Consider the following 13,936-nt stretch of genomic DNA (forward strand, 5'->3'; position numbering starts at 1 on the left):
TATGCTTCAATTTCTTATAAACACCAAGTCTTTCAAAAACATTTGTGTGACTTATTTTTGTGGCAAAATTATAGCTTCGTGTCCCTTGCAAACCTAAATTAGAGTGAAAACCAATTCTAGCAAACTCACAAGCCCATGAAAGTCAATCAAGTTTGTAACTATGAATGTTTGGGTTTTGTCCTGCATAAGAAAACAAAGCTTAGATCAAAACACAAGAAAGCTAAAAACTTTGAGTAATGAACATAACTTACAAATCATTGAGTTAAACTTACCAATCAATGAGCTAGTACACCATCTTCATATGAGAGAAGCTTTTTTATGCTACAGTTATTTGGTTGTGAGCATGGAAAAATACTAGTGCCCACCAAGACTCATAAGTCATAACTCTACCAAAAGTGTCAATTACTTTTTTATACACAGAAATTCCACACTTGACATCATTGTTGATGAAGTTAGGAGCTCTAAAACCATAAGGAGCATCCACCGTGATGGGCCAAAGTGTAACGATGTGCCATAACAAAATGGTCCATTTATTCGACCCTTCCCTCATGCACACACCACTAGTTCACCAGAACTTCATCAACATTGTTAGAAACAAATGTAAGCACATTGGGAATATTATCTACTTATTGTGCTTCCTCTTTCCTCTTTCTCTCTTGTCGACAAAACGGGAGAGATGTTCCTCAAAGTAATGAGGAATGCTCTTTAAGCTAACACGTGGGTCTCAATTCTAATAAAAAACACAAAGAAATCATTAGAGAACAAGAAGGAAAGGCTTCACTAAACAAACAACTAAGCCACATTGAATACCAAATTTAGATTCCAGAATCCCAAAACAAAAGGTAAAGAGTTTTAAAACTAGAAACTAGATTAACAAATTAAGACCACTTAAGGAAGATATTTTGGATTCTAGAATCCAATTTGATAAGATTTTGAGCTCACAAAAGAGATTTTGGAATCCAAATTGCCAAAAGACAAAGTAGAAGGGTTTGTAATTACTCAACACTTTTTAGAGCAGAGGCAAAAATATCTCCAATTGTGATGGATTATTTGTTTCTAGATGTAGGCTTCTCACTTCATTCCAGTTTGCATAATGTAACTTTTCAATCATAATCCGTTACATGTGCAAGTATGATTTTTGCCTGGAAAAACTTGCAAAAGGAAGAAAATCAAAAAGCTAAAAACTTGAAATGCATTTAAAAAGTAAAACATTTTTTTTAAAAGTACCTTTAAAATTTTGCACCCATCTCTTCAAGGGAATACTTCCATCCTTCACATGTGAGAGAACCCCCAAGATTAAGGATTTTCGTCATATTCCTTGCATTGATCTATCTTCATTTATTTAGGGATGGGTTTTAGTACATCCTCACTTGTACCTACTTTACCTTTGGAACTTTAAGAAGGTTTTGTCAACTTTTGGCCTTTCATTTATCCCTCCTCCTAAAGCTTAACAATCTCTTCTACAAATCCTAGAGTTCACCATCCTGAAAAGCAAGGCAAAAGTAAGCTGACAGAAGTTGTCATTGCCCTTTGTGCTAGTGTGACACGAAGTTGGGGTTTGGACTTCGGTCACTTCTCAGAATCAAAACACACTTGTATGAAACCTCACAGCCTCCTCACCTCCCTTTCTCTCTCTAGGTTAAGATAAAGATATACACATCAAAGGTGAGATCATAATTCATGGAAGGAAAGATGAAAGGCTCCGAAGAAGCAAGAATTTCAGCCAGTCTTGCAGCTCCAAACAAGAGGGCGATTCTTTGTTGGAAGAAAATCTTCCGACTCAGGATTATGTGAACGGAAACATACGGAGAATATTGGTAAGGTTCATCTGTTCGAATTGGACGATTTAGTCGGAACATATTAAAACAAATGAATATAGCAATCACTTACAAGAGGAAAAGACACATGGGATTGGCCTTTTGATAAGAGATTAAGAGGAATTAATCATTATTAAGAAGAAAGAATGGCCAAAAGTTTAAAAAAAACAGAGATACATAGAGAATTACAGTTTTAAATCCATATAGGCTATGCAAAAGAGGATTACATAGGTGCGTAGAGCTTGAAGAGAGCTTCGCGCCCATATAAAAACTTTCAAAAACGGACAACCGAGCGAAAAGTTATGAGCATTTTACTACAAGACTATAAAACTGCCAAAATTCGCCTAAAAATTAGCAACTTTGGGAGAAATTCTGATCATCAATGAAGTAAGCGATTAAGATATTAGTTATATGAGTGGAAAGAGCATAGAAAGAGCTTCCTAGCCATATGATCAATTTTAGAAACCAATACCCGAGTGATGAATAATTACCGGTTGAAATTTGGGTATTGGACCACAAAAACTGCACTTCTCTCTCTTTGCATGAAACCTCAATTTTCACATAGCCTCTTGCCTTTCATCTCCTTCATGATTCAAGCTAGAGGGTAAGGGTTAACATTGCTCAGCGGACAATCGTAAAGATTTACCTATGGTCTCCAAAGTCTTTCCACATGCTCATTACCGCTAAAACCATTGGTACCTCCAAAGGAGGGTGGCAATAAGGCGAGGGCTACCTTGAGAAGTCACAGGCCCGCCAAGATAATAACTCCTTATTCCACTTATCATGAATCATCAAAGAGGTCCAAAATTGGGTTAAGCATGAGGAGCTAATGCTAAATGAGACATTCACATGTAAAGAGAGTGTTTAAATAAGGGTTTGAAAGATAAGAGAATGGCAATGACACCAAATGCTCAATTGAGGAGGCTCATTCCTTGATTTGAAAGGGAGAAGAGGCTCATTCCTTGATTTGAAAGGGAGAGGAGGGCTCCTTTTATAGGTGGAGAATCACCCTCTCTTCCATTGTTACAAATTACAACATAAAAATCTTCAACCCTTCAGTGACATAAGGGTAGATGTCACCATCAATTGTCCTCTTAGGCTAAGTCTTCTATTGATTATTAAATTGAAGACTTTTTGACTTTGAGAGTGTGATGAGATAATAGCCAAGTCTAAGTGGCATGTAGGTGGAGATCCCACTTACACATGGCGGAATTCTCCTCTTCCATGTAGGCATTCTAGAAGAATCTTTTCCAATTATGCACCTACACACACTCCTCCACATGCCTTCCACACTCCCCAACTTGTAGCCTTATGGTGAATACCATATTAATAATACAATTAAAATCCATGTGAGCATAAAGGCCCACTTTTATTTTCCACATCACTAGCCTATCTACCATACCAAAGTATTTATCAAGCATACTTGTGGCATTTACAATGTGTGCACACTAAATCAAATAAAACCATTATATTTGAAGATAGAGTGTTGTTATCGGGGTAGCCGCCGCATCACCACGCCGTTATTCCATTGTGGGTGCCGCAATCTTCTTGGACAAGCTTCCACCTTATTACTATTGAGAAACCATCAAAATATGCACAAAATTGACAATGAAAGATATCAATTTTTCACGTCACATCTTTCCTCCCCCAGCAGATCCTCCATGCTTGTCTAGGGGGTCTGCTGGCCATGGTGCTCGAGGGTAGAATATCTTTAGCCGGTACTCATTTGCACGTCCGGGAACCTCCTGGCCACTTGCATCCTCTAGAAGATAGGTGTTATTTTTGAACTTTTGCTTTATCCTGAAGGGGCCTTCCCAACGTCGAAGAAGCTTCTTATCTAGCCGTTTCTCCACACGGCCATCATACCTCATGACTAAGCTTCCTTGCTTGAGTTCTGGCTTCTTCTTCTTTCTCGTGAGAGTGTCATGCCTTGCCTTGCGCCGTTGTTGTGCAGCCTCCAAATTTTGAAGTGCCTGAAGTCACCTCTCATCCAAGATCTCCAGTTGTGCTAAGCGTTGGGCATGTGTTTCTTCTTCATTATTCAAGCGTGCAAAAGATGTGCGAAGGCTTGTGATTTCCAATTCTATTGGCAAAATAGCCTCCATTCCATAAACTAATTGAAAAGGTGTGAAACCAAGAGAGAGTTTGTGAGTTGTCCTATAGGCCCGTAGGACCTCTGGCAAATGCACATCCCACTTTCTCTTCATAGTATCCACTAGCTTAGACAAAGATCCACAAAGCAGTCCATTAGTTTTTTCTACTAAACCATTACATTGGGGATAATAGGGAGTTGACATAGCATGCTTTATTTTTAGTTTCTACACCAAAGCTTCAATTAAGTCATTCCTAAAAGACCTCCCCCCATCTATAAGGATTTCTAATGGACACCCAAATCGGGCACATATGTATTCCCTGAGAAAGGATGCCACAGCCACTGCTTTATTATTGACCATTACCTTTGCTTCTGCCCACCTTGTTGCATAATCTGTGGCCACCAATATGTAATACTTCCCATGTGAGGAACGAGGAAGTGGGCCCACAAAATCTAATCCCCACCTTTCAAATGGACCATATGCTGGGATAGGGTTTAAGGGTCCGGGAACCAATTGCTTATGCCCATATGCCTGGCATACTTCACAGCTTCTACACCACTCATAGACATCTTTGCTGAGTCGAGGCCAATAATACCCTGTGTTAAGGATCCTCCGAGTTGTGCTGGCTGAGGCAAAGTGACCTGAACATTCATGACATAATTCCATAATCCTTTTAGATTCTTCCAGGCTCACTACCCTCCTAAGAATCTTATCCTTACCTTGCTTATAAAGAACATCCCCTAGAATTGTGTAAGGATGAGCTTTCCTGGTAAGCCTTTGCTTCTGTTGAGGATTCAATCCAGGAGGGAAGTAGTGTTGAACATCTTGGAGCTCAGGCCAACCTGTATCCATTAATGCAAGAGTAGCTACTTTGAAAGAAGCCAAGGTTTTAGTAGCCAATTCATCAGCCTTTTGATTATCCTTCCTGTTAACATGCACAAATTTACAAAACCCAAAAGCTTCTTTTAACTCCATTGCCCTTTTATACAATTCTTGGAGATTAGGACTCCTTGCCTTATATTCTCCTTTCATTTGTCGGATGACCAATTGTGAATCCCCTTTAACCTCTACCTCTTTAATTTCATCTTTTATGCAATCTTCTAATCCCCAAATTAATGCATTGTACTCAGCCACATTATTTGATATAGCCTTTGGAAATTCCCTACCCTTGGCCCATACCTCTTTTCCTTCTGGATTGAATAAAACTATCTCCCCAGCCCCACATTGCCTGGAAGGGCTAAAGGCTCCATCAAAATGCATAGTGAAAGCAGTTGGTGGCATTTCCAAATCTTCATATACTTCTTCCTTTGCTCCTGTTCCTTCTTCCTCTTCCTTCCTTGTAAGCAAATCTGCAAGAGAGGCCCTAGTGGTATTTTCTGTAATAAAAGTGAAAGAGAATTCTTAAAGCTCGCAAATCCACTTTGCAAACTTCCCTCCTGTAGGATTGGGTTTGCGGACCAAGAATTGTAAAGAAGGTTGAGATGTGAGGAAGAAAAAAGGGCGAGGTAACAAGTATGACCTGAACTTCTTTACTGCAAAAACAAGAGACAAACCACCTTTCTCCATTTCACCATACCTCTCCTCGGCATCAGTCAGTTGTCGGCTTGCATAATACACCGGCTGCATACGCCCTTACTCTCCCTTTTGCAAGAGTATAGCACCCACTGAATGTGATGAGACACTTGGGTTCACATAAAAGTCCTCCCCCCACCTAGGAGGCTGCACAATTGGACTTTGACTCATGCATTCCTTAAGCAAACAAAAAGATTGAATTTGATCGGGCCCCCATTGGAAAGAAACATTCTTCTTTGTCAACAGATTTATAGGATACATCTTCTCAGAAAACATGTCAACAAAGCGTTGGTAGTACTTTGTTTTACCCAAAATCCTCCTTACCTCCCGTACATTGGTAGGTGGTGGGAGGGCCACAATTGCCTGCACCTTCTCAGGATCCATCTCTATGCCTTCTTCTGAGATAACATGTCCCAAGAGAACCACCTTCCTTCGTGCCAAGCGGCATTTTCCAGGATTAAGACACCCTTTTGCATCATCAATACTTTGCAAGGCGAACCTCAACTTTTCCAAGTGATCGATACAGCTTGAATAAATGCAAAAATCATCCAAAAAGACCCTTATAAACTTTCCCAAGTAAGGCGCAAATACCTGACTCATGAAGCGTTGAAAAGTTACTGGTGCATTGGTCAAGCCAAATGGCATCACCCTATAGGCATACACTCCCCAAGGGGTGATAAATGAGGTTTTCCTTTGATCTTCTTCACAAATCCGGATTTGAAAGTATCCAGAGTATCCATCACACACTGAATACAACTCATGACCTGCAACTTGATCCAAAATCTCATCCTGAAAGGGTAGAGGATAATAATCCCTCTTTGTGCATGCATTCAGAGGGCGAAAGTCCACACACACACGCCATTTTCCACCCTTTTTGGGAGTGACTACAACTGGGGAAATCCACTCTGAATTCTCTACTAGAAAAATAAATCCAGCTTCAAGCAAATTAGTTACATCCTTCTTAATAAGCACCTCTGCTTGCACTACTCCCAAATGCCTTAGTCGTTGTACCACTGGCTTACTTTGGGGCTTGAGATCAATCTTGTGCTCTACTATGGTAACTTGGCGTACTTGTGAGTAGCTATTTGCAAAAAGGTTAGGAAATCCATCCAACATTTTTAAGTAATTCTCCCTTTCAGTACCTGCTATGAACTCATCAAGAAGAAGTTCATTCTGTTGGTGAAGACTAGTGAGGTCCACATCTCCTTTCTTGCACATGGTTGAAGAAGCTTCCCCTTCCAAGGTTCCATTGTCTTTAATATCCCCTCAATCCCTTCCCAGGGAAAGACCAAATGCAACTCCCTCCACCTCCCCTTCTGAGATGGAATCCTCGAAGCTACCAATTGTCTCTTCTTCCTCGGATGACTCTGACTCTGAACTTTCGGAAGTTGAAGGTTCACCTCTTACCACTTTCTTGCGACAACTCTTGATGTTGTAGTGGACCTTCTTATTCTCACCTTGTAGAATAAGATCACCTGTCTCCCACTTTTGAATTGCCTTCACTTGGCGAAGCCATGGCCTACCAATATCAATGGGTAAGCCCTAACATCAGGCTTTGTAGGAATGACCTGAAAAGTTGTAGGCACAGAAATACCACATACATCTACTCCAAAATTCCTGACAATTCCTAAGGTTTTCACCCTAGTATTATCAGCAAGTTTGATGCGATAGGGAGAGTTAGTAGAAGACAACTTTAAATCAGCATCTTTCATTGTTTTTTCACTCATGACATTGATTGACGCACCTCCATCAATGTATGCATTAGAAATTGTTTGCCCCTCAATGATGACATCAATCACAGGCACATCATCTCCTACATCAATATCCACCTTCTGAACCATAGGAGTCCCATTATCCCTCTTCTTCTTTTTCTTAGATTCCCTTATGCTAGCCAACTTACCCCATTCCTTTCTGAGCTTTGGAGAGAGTGCCAAAAGCTGCCCAAATCTGATTTGTGCTATTTTTTTCCTAAGATGTGAAAAGAGGTCATAACTAAGAGATCCTTGTCCAAGAGGAAAGTCAGATTGTCCAATTTTTCTCCTAGACGACTTCTTCTTCTTCTTATTTTTCTCCTCTTCTTCAGATTTATCTTCTTGTTCTTCTTCTTCCTGGCTTCTAGTTTTACGACCCCTTTTTGCCATTAATGGCATCAATGTTTCCTCTTCTTCTGAGTATATTTCCTCTAAAAGTGCTAAATTTTTATCCTCATTTTCCTCAACTTTGGACACTCAGTGCGATAGTGCCCCTTCTCTTGACATTCATAGCATGTGACACTACTTTTATCCCTAGGTTTATCCTCAGCTCGTGGAACCCTAGTTGGCCTTGCATTGACTAAGTGTAACTTCAAATAATCAAATTCTGCCATAAGTTGTGCAATGTTATGATCCAAGGATGGAGCTTGTACTTGAGATGTTGAGGCTATCTCTACTCGTGTGGTGGGGTTAGCACATTCGGAGAAGATTAGAATGTGGACTCAATATGAAGAGTGGCCTCCTTCTTCAAAGCAATACGAAGAGCCTCTTTAAAATTAGTGGGATCTTTGCTAAGAACTTTTCCATGCAAGCGGGGATCCAAAGCCCTGATAAACTTGCTCATCTTAAGGTGCTCCGTTGCTAAAGAACTCTTTGAATCTTCCATAGAAGGTAAAGAAGAAGAAGCAACAACATGTAAAGCAGCTTGTTGATATTTGATGAATAAGGCTTCATACCTCACTGAAAAGGCAGAAACTGACTCTCCATCCTTTTGGAAAATTTGATCCAATTGCAATAGTAAAGCATTTGGCGACTCCACTGTCCCAAATCTCTCCTCCATTGCTTTGATCAACCTTTCCCAATCATTCTTGGACTCCTCTGGCAAAGCCTCATGCCAAGTTAAGGCCACACCCTCCAAGAAATCTGGGAGTATTCCCTCTCCTTCTCATCGACCAACCCGTCAAGCCGCATGCTCGGTTAAACTCTCGGAGATAACTCCCCGGGTCTTCTCCTTCCGATCCTTGGAACACCGGAATGTTGAACATCTTGCACCAAAAGATGAGTAGCAACAAGGAAAATTTACTTGTTTCAAAATAACTTTCCTTTAATCATGCGGGACCTTGAGGTTAAAATAGAATAATTCTAAGTAAAACCTGCGCGTCAACTCCACCAAAAGATGTGACACGAAGTTGGGGTTTGGACTTCGGTCATTTCTCAGAATCAAAACACACTTGTATGAAATCTCACAGCCTCCTCACCTCCCTTTCTCTCCCTAGGTTAAGATAAACATATACACATCAAAGGTGAGATCATAATTTATGGAAGGAAAGATGAAAGACTCTGAAGAAGCAAGAATTTCAGCCAGTCTTGCAGCTCCAAACAAGAGGGCGATTCTTTGTTGGAAGAAAATCTTCCGACTCGGGATTATGTGAACGGAAACATACGGAGAATATTGGTAAGGTTCATCTGTTCGAATTGGACGATTTGGTCGGAACATATTAAAACAAATGAATATAGCAATCACTTACAAGAGGAAAAGACACATGGGATTGGCCTTTTGATAAGAGATTAAGAGAAATTAATCATTATTAAGAAGAAAGAATGGCCAAAAGTTAAAAAAAACAGAGATACACAGAGAATTACAGTTTTAAATCCATATAGGCTATGCAAAAGAGGATTACATAGGTGCGTAGAGCTTGAAGAGAGCTTCGCGCCCATATAAAAACTTTCAAAAACGGACAACCGAGCGAAAAGTTATGATGAGCATTTTACTACAAGACTATAAAACTACCAAAATTTGCCTAAAAATTAGCAACTTTGGGAGAAATTCTGATCATCAATGAAGTAAGGGATTAAGAAATTAGTTACATGAGTGGAAAGAGCATAGAAAGAGCTTCCTAGCCATATGATCAATTTTAGAAACCAATACCCGAGTGATGAGTAATTACCGGTTGAAATTTGGATATTGGACCACAAAAACTGCACTTCTCTCTCTTTGCATGAAACCTCAATTTTCACATAGCCTCTTGCCTTTCATCTCCTTCATGATTCAAGCTAGAGGGTAAGGGTTAACATTGCTCAGCGGACAATCATAAAGATTTACCTATGGTCTCCAAAGTCTTTCCACATGCTCATTATCGCTAAAACCATTGGTACCTCCAAAGGAGGGCGGCAATAAGGCAAGGGCTACCTTGAGAAGTCACAGGCCTGCCAAGATAATAACTCCTTATCCCACTTATCATGAATCATCAAAGAGGTCCAAAATTGGGTTAAGCATGAGGAGCTAATGCTAAATGAGACATTCACATGTAAAGAGAGTGTTTGAATAAGGGTTTGAAAGATAAGAGAATGGCAATGACACCAAATGCTCAATTGAGGAGGCTCATTCCTTGATTTGAAAGGGAGAGGAGGGCTCCTTTTATAGGTGGAGAATCACCCTCTCTTCCATTGTTACAAATTACAACATAAAAATCTTCAACCCTTCAGTGACATAAGGGTAGATGTCACCATCAATTGTCCTCTTAGGCTAAGTCTTCTATTGATTATTAAATTGAAGACTTTTTTACTTTGAGAGTGTGATGAGATAATAGCCAAGTCTAAGTGGCATGTAGGTGGAGATCCCACTTACACATGGCGGAATTCTCCTCTTCCATGTAGGCATTCTAGAAGAATCTTTCCCAATTATGCACCTACACACACTCCTCCACATGCCTTCCACACTCCCCAACTTGTAGCCTTATGGTGAATACCATATTAATAATACAATTAAAATCCATGTGAGCATGAAGGCCCACTTTTATTTTCCACATCACTAGCCTATCTACCATACCAAAGTATTTATCAAGCATACTTGTGGCATTTACAATGTGTGCACATTAAATCAAGTAAAACCATTATATTTGAAGATAGAATGCTGTTATCGGGGTAGCCGCCAAGCCGCCACATCACCACGCTGTTATTCCATTGTGGGCGCCGCAATCTTCTTGGACAAGCTTCCACCTTATTACCATTGAGAAACCATCAAAATATGCACAAAATTGACAATGAAAGATATCAATTTTTCATGTCACACTAGTCTTTTGATTTGCAGCTTAGGCACCTTTATTCTTGGTATCCAAACCATATTTGTCACAAAGAGCAAGCCTAAAATTCTCATATGCCTTATTCCCTACCTTTAAGTGTTCAACCCACTCATTATGTGAAAGAACCTAATCTTTTGTAAAAAAGGTCATTTGTTGTCTGAAATATAAGTCCAAATTGTGGAGTCAAGGGTAAGAACCTTGGCTTCTTTATCATTAATACGTTTGGACCAGCCCAACAAACCTGCGGCACCCACACTAAGTCAATGGTTTGTGAGAGGATTGAGGGAGAAGCTCAAGACGGCAGTAGAATCCTACAATTTGGAGACTCTCACATTTGAACAAGTGGTGGTAGGAGAAACCACAGTTGAAGGAATCTTGAGGCAGACAAAGAAAGACCCCAAGAAGAAAAAGAAAAGGGTTGACAAAAGAAAAGAGAAGGAAAAAGAAACTTCTGAGTCGGAATCTGGTGAAGACACCTTGGAATCAGACTCCAGTCAAGACTCGGATGCCAAAGAGTGGAAGCCCCAGGATGAGGAAAGGCAGGAAGCATGCAATGAATGTTCAGGAAGAACTGAAGGCTGCCCTAGCTAAGCTAACCAAAGGACATGTAGGATCCAGACATTAAGACTGGATGTTTGGTGCACAAGTCTAATAACCAGGGTCACACGAAAGAAGAATGTTAGCTGAAAACCACCCAGCAACCATGTGCCATTTACAATAAGAACAACCACACCACTAATACATGCTTTTCAACACTCGAAACAAGCACCCAAGGGTAGTAGAAAGACAACACCGTCAGCAGCATAGATTCCAACTGTCAATCAAATTGCCACTAGGCCTCAAAATAACAGACCTTATGGAAGAGGAGGAGATGGAAGATTCGTACAAAGACGAGCTGGGCTCATATGCTATTACTGCAATGCCCTTGGGCATAGGCAAATTGATTGTCTGGTGTGACAACGTCATCTAAAAGAACTGCAATAAGTAAAACCACAAAGGGAAGCATACCCAAAAGGAGAGCTAACATAGCAATTAACACAGTAAAAGTGGATGAATGGACAGAGAAGCATCAAGAGAAGTCACCAATAGTAATGGTATTGATAAGGTCACAAGGACCTATCAAGATAGTGAACATATAGGAATGTTGATCCGAAAGAAAAGCAAAAGCCAGAATAGTGGGGTAGGGTAGCAGAGGGTTCGAGAAAAAATCACTTAGCTTGTGCACAGTGCACAAGGAGTGGTATGGACGATGTAAGAAAGCCCGCTCCTAAATCACCAAGCTTACACTAACCCGAACATGACAAGCCTGGTCAGTTAGACACATTGTAGCAGGCAAAAAGCCACTAGGCATTGTGAAGATGACTCAAGAAGGAGTCAGGAGTGCCAACTAGGACTACAAGAATCCAGAGCAGAAAAATCATCTTGCAAAAGGAATTGGAAAAGAATCCGAAGCAAGTCAAGACAAAAGAACAGATAGGGGAAGTTCATGAAAGAGAAAAAGAAGCCAATAAGGAAGAACGAAAGATGAACAGAAGCCAAATTATGCCAAGTTAAGAAGTAAGGAGAATAAACCCTAAAGAAGATTATGACCTATGGGAGGATCTCAGCAAAATGAAGCTGAATATAACACTAGACCAAATGTTGAATATGGTACCGGACTATCATTTAGTGCAAGTTCCCGTTGAGGAAGTGGAGACTCCGGCTCGGAGTGTAAGAATAAAGAAACAGTTCAAGATTGCGACAAAGTTGTTCCTGAAGTCACTATAAAAATAAGAGGGTAGATGGTGTCACAAGTCATCCTAGATGGGGGATCTAGAGCCAACATAATGACAGACAGTCTGGCAAAGAAACTAGGAATCACAAAAATATAGCCTGCTCCGTTCGAGATCAGGATGGTTGATCAAAGGAGGGTCCGGCCACTAGGAATTATCAGAGGAGAGTAGATTAAAGTGGCAGGATACATGTTCACTACTATATTCATAGTTCTGAAAATGGCTGAGATCTCGAGAGAATATCCCATGTTGTTGGGAAGACCATGGCTCAAGAATGGAAAAATCAAACATAATTGGGAAATTGACAGGATCACAATCTGGAAAAGAAAGAAGAAGGTCCACATCTTGGTTGCAAGAAAGGACAAGATAGGTCCAACCAGCCGACCATTGAATGTAGAAGGGTTAAACTACTTTAGGAGTAGAAGGTGATAAAGAAGAGCAGATCTTGAGAGAGAGTCCGGACTTGCTATCAATCTTCGAAGTGGATGTAGAATGAATTGTCCAAAGGTATGCTATAGAAGTCGTGATCACTCAACCAGAATTGCCAATGAATGAAGGAAACCAAAAACAAAATGGATGGGGAAAAAGTTAAAGACGATCAAGACAAGATAACAGAGGTACAAGCAGAGCGAGAAAAGGCTCTATTCGTTCTCAAGTAGGAAGAAGAGAAAATGAAGAGACATAACATCAGAGTATAAGGAGATGAACTTGAAGAAATAAACCTAGGAGATGAAAAAGAACCCAGGACAGTCAAAGTCAGTGCAAAATTGAGTCAAGAATTTAAGGAAGAACTTTTGGAGTTATTAAAATCCGACAAAGATGTATTTGCTTGGAACTACCCTAATATGAAGGGAATTGATCTTAGCTTTTATCACAGCACAAAATCAATCTGAAGGAGGATGCAATTCCAACAAGGCAGAGTAGGTACAAGATGAATCCCAATTATGCCAAACAAGTCAAGGAAGATACAGACGAGCTCTTAAGGGTGGGATTCATCTACCCAATAGATAGAGTAGAATGGCTATCACCTATAGTCATAGTCCCCAAGAAAAATGGGAAGCTCAGAGTTTGAATGCCTCTACAATATTAGATCCATTCCCTCTACCATTCATATACTCACTATTGGATGTTGTAGCAGGACATGAGATATATTCATTTCTTAATGGATTTAGCGGTTACAACAATCAGGACTTCATGGCTCCAAAAGATAAAGAAAAAAATAGAATTTGTGACCGAATGGGGTGCTTCGCCTCTAATGTGATGACCTTTGGACTAAACAATTCTCCAACTACATTTCAGAGAATGGTGCAAGAAATATTCTAGGAATATTTGACCACCTTCATGAGGTTATTTGTGGATGAATTCAGTGTGTTTGGGAAAAAGAAGCCAGTTAATGATGTGTTTGGAAAAATGCAAAAAAAAATCCAGACTAAGTCTTAACCCAGCTAAGTGCACCTTTGCAGTCACAAGTGGATGCTTGTTGGGACACATAGTGTCCACGGAAGGACTAGAAGTGGACCTGGCGAAAGTAGAAATCATAGTAAAGTTACAACCACCTAAGAAAAACAAGGAATTAGCCAGATTCTTGGGATTAATTAATCAAGTGGCACAACAGGTTCATGAGATTTC

The sequence above is a fragment of the Cibotium barometz genome, chromosome 51, assembly GCF_041138505.1.
Source record: "Cibotium barometz isolate CiBa-2024 chromosome 51, ASM4113850v1, whole genome shotgun sequence".
Lineage (NCBI taxonomy): Eukaryota > Viridiplantae > Streptophyta > Polypodiopsida > Cyatheales > Cibotiaceae > Cibotium > Cibotium barometz.